Consider the following 6,849-nt stretch of genomic DNA (forward strand, 5'->3'; position numbering starts at 1 on the left):
TGATGAAAAATGTTTTTTATGGTCAATTCTAGCACATCTTTTTCCTAGCAATAATAAGTGGCGTGTTTCATCCTATAAACAATTTGAAAATCAATTAAACATGAAAGGAATATCCTGTTTGCGTTAGATATTGATAAATTTGAAGCACAAAACACAAATAAATGACAAATATAATGGTTTATCAAGGATGTTGATTGGTAATAAATAAGTCGTAGAAAAGGTGAATATTGCCCCTATTGTTTGCATTGTTTTAAATCTTGGTCATGTGAAAGCAAGCTAAAGAAAGCTTGCAAAACATATTGGAAGATTGTAAACAAGAAAAGAGGTTCAGAGAATTACAATGCCAAATGAATGGATTGATAAAGGAGAGAATCGTAGACGAGATAATATATCGTTTAAAGACTATTCTTCAACATTTCCTGTGCAGTTTGTTACATATGCAGATTTCGAATCGTTTATAATTCCAAACCGTATTGCAAACCCCGAACCGGGGGTTACAAAAACATACCCGTAAACCATCTGGATATTGCTATGTAATTATCAATGAAAACCATAGTATTATCGATATGAAATTATACAGGGCCACTACAGATAAGGTAGTTGCCACTACAGAAAAGTTTCTCGTTGATTTAAGTAATAAATACAAATATTTCAAAAAGGAATTGTCAACTAATAAAAAGTGTATTGAGTGAAACAGATCAAGAAAAATTTGAAAATGATATAACATGTGTTATATGTGGAGATGAGTTTATTGTGAACAATGTGTGTAAGACACCATTCACATACAAGTGGTAAATTTATTGGCCCGGCCCATGAAAATTGCAATTTAAATTGTAAACACGCAACACTTATTCCAGTTGTATTATCATATTGTATTGGTGCTGAATGGATTGAAGGATAAATTAAAATTTTCTTGTATTGCAAACAGTGAAAAACTTGTATCCATAACACTCAAGAATCAAATATCATACTGATATTATATACCGATATCATACGATTTATAGATTCGTAGCAATTTCTTTTCTAATAGCTTACGATCTGGTGCAAAGTTTAATCATTGTTATATAGAAAGAATAGGAAAAGGTTTTTTCTCCCTTTACTTAACATTCTCTTTGATACGATACACATATATATGTATTTAATATATATAATTTAATTATTTTATATATATTTAATATTTTTTTGTTACTTTTTCTTAACTATCTTTTATTTTTATTTTTCAGTTCCAATTTCCACCCACTTACAGGCCCTCGGGAGCAATTGTTATAGCAAGTATTTATTTTTCAAGTGCTGTTGTAAATTTACTATTTTATAAATTATATATCATTTTATATCAAATTATATATATTTATCATGTTTCACCTAGTGGTGAACCAGTTTTCTGATTATATATACATGGAGGGTATGAAACAGATCAAATTTCAACATTACAAGAGCCGTGGTGGTTGCATGTGATTTGTGTGACCAACCGTTTTTTCGTTGCAGAATTATCAGCTCCATGCAAACTCACTCACATGTCCGCTAAGATGTTGCAGTGTCTATATATTGTACAGAATTTATAGTTAACCCGGCTCCTAAGTAATCAGTCATGTATCCATTCCCAACGTGGATACATTGATGTGACTTCATCTTCGCTCCGGAATCATTGGCCACGCAAGTGTTCCTTGGTCCTTTAACTTAAGTGATAATCACTTAAGGTGTGTCAAAAGTTCCTGGGTTTGACAGGAGACATGAGGCCGGGCATTGTCGTGAAGCAGTGTTGCAGCGTTACACTGGCGGTTCTGGATAGCTCGTAGTTTTCGTAGTGTTGCACAATAACTGAGTTGATTATTGTCCCAGGTTCCATGAAATCAATCAGCAGTATCCCCTTACGATCCCAAAAAACTGCGACTGATATAATCGATCTGATACATTACAGTATCACCTGGATTATGATTAAACTGGGTGTTGGCAATTACTAAATTATACTTCGTGCAAAAATATTTCCTTCCCTGCTTTTTCCAATGCTTGTATTCCAATCTTCGAGCTATAACAAGACAGTTGACAATCTGTTTGTTCTAATTGACTACTTTTCTTGTGGCTTTCACGTTGCTTTGTACAAAAATCATAACTTTGGAATTAATATATTATCAGTGTTTGCATTGTTATCATTCTTAAGTATATTTTTATTTTGGCTACTGACTGTATACATTTTTTGAACTTTTTTTAAAGTATTGTATTTTGTAATCACAGCATCCATTTTGGTTTTTAATTTATTTAAATTTTACTCTCTAAATGTAGATATTGAGCAAACTGCATTCACTGAATTTGTCATTATATTCATATATTTTTTATTGGCATTTTGTCTATTTTGAGAAGCCTTTGAAGTTAACAAAATTTAGCAAGATTATTAGATTTTATTTCTCCACTGAATCATAACGTTTAATGGTTTTTATTGGGTACAAATTTGATACAGATAGTATAATTTCTAATGGATAATTTTTGGTTATTTTTTTACCAGCTAAACACACAGTTTTAATTTTCCTTAAAACAGTTATAAGTCCCTAAATTTAGTGGACACCACCCAAGATATCCTGTATGTATTGAATCAAATTACCAGTCTCCAAAATAGTGCAAAGCTTGTACATCTATGATTTGGTAAGAGTTATGGATATAATGGTTAAGGGATGTTACACATCCCGACAGTCGCTCGTATCACAAGTGCAAATACTGAAATGTGCAAAAGTACATATTATTCTACAAAAAAGCCATAGTTTGGGTAGAATTATAGTCATATAGAATTTATAAGTCAACCTGAATTCAAAGTAATCATTCTTGTATTTTCTTAGATTTTGACTTGTGATTACAGAATTTTTGTGATTACAGAATCCAGTTTGGGTTTTTATTTAAATTTTACACACTGAATCTGGATATTGATGCAAGGACTAGTATTCACTTATTTTTTATTACTATTTTTGACAATTTTGAGAAACTATTGAAGTTACCTGGAACATATATATAATATTATATACCTGAAAGATATATTTTATTATATTCTATTATGTTGCCAGTGAATACAACGTTTAATGGTGTTCATTGGATACAAATTTGACAGTTGTATAATTTCTCCTTAATTTTGTATTTACATTTATCATTAGTATATTTTGTCATTTATATTTTCTTTTAACATTTGATATTTTGTTTCTATTTTACAGGGATTAAAGAAACAGGCGTGTTAGGGGATGGGTGAAAAAAGAAACAATGTGCAAACTTACATATTTATTTCAAGTTGGCAAGTTCAGTGCTATTTTGAGTTGCTATCTTACCTACATTTTTAGGGTTAAAAAATGTCTTATATAAATAATGTATGGATATCGTGTATTAATCTTCAAAAAAATATTAATTTTTATGTTTTTGGTTAGTTTATTTTACTAGCTAGCTAATTGTTTAAATAGTAAATTTTAATTTTCGTGACTGTATTATTAATCAATCCCTAAATTTAGCAAACATGATTCAAGATATCCTGAATATGTATTGAATACCTGTCACAAAATAGTGCAAAGCTTCTCTTCAAAAAATTTTTTTTGATTCTTTAAAACTTGTGGAATGAAAAAGATGCGTTTTCAAAGAATAAGTGGTTTCTTTCTAGAGAAAGGAGATGCTAGGAGTGAAGGTTTTATCACAAAAGATTAATTAAATTTTTCAGAATTTATTTTATAAACATATTGTCTTTGTAAAAGAGTCCATCAGCTAAGTCCATATGCTGGTGTAATATTATATTGTTGAAGAAATGAGGATTTATTCCTGTGGTATTAGAATATATAAAATTGAAATTAAGCTAATTGAGGGATATAACAGAGTCACTCGTAAATCACAAGTGGTCACATAAAACAAATAATCGATTTCGAAATTTGGCAGCACATAAAGAAAAAAATAAAAACTATTGTCTTATTAACACACTGAATAAATATAGTTTATGACAAATTGTTAAATATGCAAATTAAACTAATATACTACAAAATAACTAAACTTTATTACGTGATTAAATTAAAAGCTAATAATTAAAATATTTTTAATGTGAAATTTGAGCTTGATGTTTTTTGATAATTTCATTTATATTTGGTCGTAAAAATGACAATGCTACTCTCATATTGTCTTCTACATTTAACAATCTTGATCTTTTTTTAGTTTTAATGTTGGCTAATGCTGAAAATCCGAATTCACACAAATAAGATGTGGAAAATTGTAATAAAATGTATAAAGCTTTTTTGGCTATGATTGGATACTCGCATCTGATGTTAATCCAAAATGAATTGATTCTTTTGAATGTTTTAAAATTAAATCTAGATTACTGGAAAGCAAAATAAGTTCTTCCTCTTCATTCAAAGTTAAGTCAAATACAGAAGTGTCCGTAATGAGAAATGGATTACGAACCCAATCAAATTTCTTAATATAATTTTGGGAAATAATGAACAATTCTCTCCTCTAACGCTGTCAAATGATAGAGAACAATTACTTTAATTGTTTTATAACTGTCTTTAGGGACTGACTCAAACTTTTCTAAATTGCCTTCTTGAGCTTTATTTTTCCATAAAGTTATTTGTTTTGAGTCCCACCAGCTTATCGGTTGAGTTTAAGATATTTTCATTAGGCCCTTGCATACTTGAATTGATGTTGTTAAAAATAACAAAAATGTCTGATAAGTAAGCCAGTTTAGTGCACCATATTTTATCTTCCAACAGTTTTACAAATTCATGATTTTTATTTTGTTCAAAAAAAATTTTCATTTCATCTTTTAATTTCAGAACACGAGATAAAACTTTTCCTCTGGACAACCATCTTACTTCTGTATGGAGTAATAAAGATTCGTACTTGGCTTCCATTGCTTGGCATAATTCTTTAAATCTACTTTTTAATGGTCTAGATTTGATATATAATTAAGAAACTTTAATTTCTTCTAAATATGAATTGATTACATTAAAAATATGTTTACCAGTTGTAAAATCAGATAACTCTCGACAACATAAAAATTGATTAATATCATTTTCGTGAATAAACCTAACAAATGCAATTAATTGAGAATTTCCTGTAATATCGGTTGTTTCATCTATTTGTATAGCAAAATTCGAATCTTTTATCCTGCGATGTATTGTATCATTTGAAAGGGGTATTTTGGAAATTTCAATATCAGCAGATCCACCAATCATTGTTTTAACAATTTTACGACACGCAGGTAATATAATTTCTTCTGCCAAATTATGAGGCTTTAATTTTACTGCAAATTCAGCGATTTCATAAGAAGAGACTTGAGCCTTTTCAGACACACTTGTTTTTTAAAATTTTTTCCTTGCTTAAGTTTTGATGATAAATAACTTTCAAATCCAAATTTAAAAAAAATCATCATTATATTTCCGAGGGACAACGTACTTTTTTGAGAAAGGTGGTGTATATTTACTTGTTTCGGGGGTTGGTTCATTAACTTGGTCGTGAACGTCATCATTATCTCTATTTTCATCATTACACTTTTTTCTTCATTACACTTTTTTCTTTTTATCAATTTGTCCATTTTTAGAAGGGTCGAAAAAATAAAAAAAAATATTGTCGAAAAATTAAAAAAAATGGTTCAAATATAACATTTGAATTTATAATTATCAAAATTATGCAATAACTTGTAATTTATGAATATGGAAAATTTAACCTTTCTGAAATTGTATAACTTTCACTCAAATACAATTTTCTGTAAATAAAAATTAAATTTTATGTGAATAAATGCAGACACTGTATGCGTGCAGCAATTCAGCACATAAGCTCGGGATTTTTTGAGAGATGTGTACACAGAGAACATATTCAATCACAGTAGTATTTCGTAGAGTGCGATAAAAACAAAAAGGAAACGTTGTAAATCAATGGATATGTGTACTGCAAAGTTAATAAGTTTACAAATTTATAATTAATAATAAACCGAATAATAACATTTGCTAATTTTAACTAAATAAAAGGTGCAGTAACTACTATGCAACACCTTGTAAATTCCAACTATCACTAAAACAACACGTTTATACGCAGAAATGAAAGTGTGTGCGCCAACTGAAGACAATTCCTATTGCTAAGACAATTCCAATTCGGCACTAAGAAAAAACGTCTTGCAGAGTAAATAATAAAATAATTTTTTTTTGTGGATTTAAATATATATTCATGTTTTAATATATATATATTTAATGTATTTTATATATATATATATTTCATGTTTTATATCATTTTTTAATATTAACATTATTATATATTTACAAAATTTGGCGGCACACAAAAGTGCTGCGGCACAAGGGGTTGAGAATCACTGCATTAGACCATCGTCGCCAGAAGTTCTGATGCATTCTTTGAATATTCTGCCGATGGTCCAATCTATTGTAAAGTAGTTAAAGGTCAGTTTAGTCATTAGGATCATTGCATTGACTGATAGGAGGTCTGGAATTATAATACATGCTTCAATTTTACATAAAATGCATGCTTCAATTTTACATAAAATGCATGCTTCAATTTTACATAAAATGCATGCTTCAATTTTACATAAAATGCATGCTTCAATTTTACATAAAATGCATGCTTCAATTTTACATAAAATGCATGCTTCAATTTTACATAAAATGCATGCTTCAATTTTACATAAAATACATGCTTCAATTTTACATAAGAAAGTATACAATTCATAAGACAAACGATTTCCCAGTACTTGTTTAATACAAGGTCATTCATGGGAACCAGATGTTTTTTGAAGTGGGTTGTACTTGGGTGTTGGCGGTGGGAGGGGGATGTGGCCCAGTACTTGTTTAATACAAGGTCATTCATGGGAACCAGATGTTTTTTGAAGTG

The 6,849-nt window shown here is 29.3% G+C and overlaps 1 long non-coding RNA gene across 4 annotated transcripts in view; it reads left to right on the forward strand.

Annotated features, from left to right (window-relative positions):
• Nucleotides 1-3,979, forward strand: part of LOC142332194 (uncharacterized) — a 35,473-nt gene extending 31,494 nt beyond the window's left edge. For 3 of the 4 annotated variants that reach the window (XR_012758213.1, XR_012758211.1, XR_012758212.1), the window contains 2 exons: nucleotides 1,224-1,268; nucleotides 3,195-3,979. This is a non-coding gene — a long non-coding RNA (uncharacterized LOC142332194). Of the gene's footprint in view, nucleotides 1-1,223; nucleotides 1,273-3,194 lie in introns of all 4 variants that reach the window. The other variant, XR_012758214.1, reaches the window with a different exon arrangement.
• Nucleotides 3,980-6,849: the final 2,870 nt, after the last annotated feature.

Source organism: Lycorma delicatula, chromosome 11, assembly GCF_047948215.1.
Source record: "Lycorma delicatula isolate Av1 chromosome 11, ASM4794821v1, whole genome shotgun sequence".
NCBI classification, from domain to species: domain Eukaryota; kingdom Metazoa; phylum Arthropoda; class Insecta; order Hemiptera; family Fulgoridae; genus Lycorma; species Lycorma delicatula.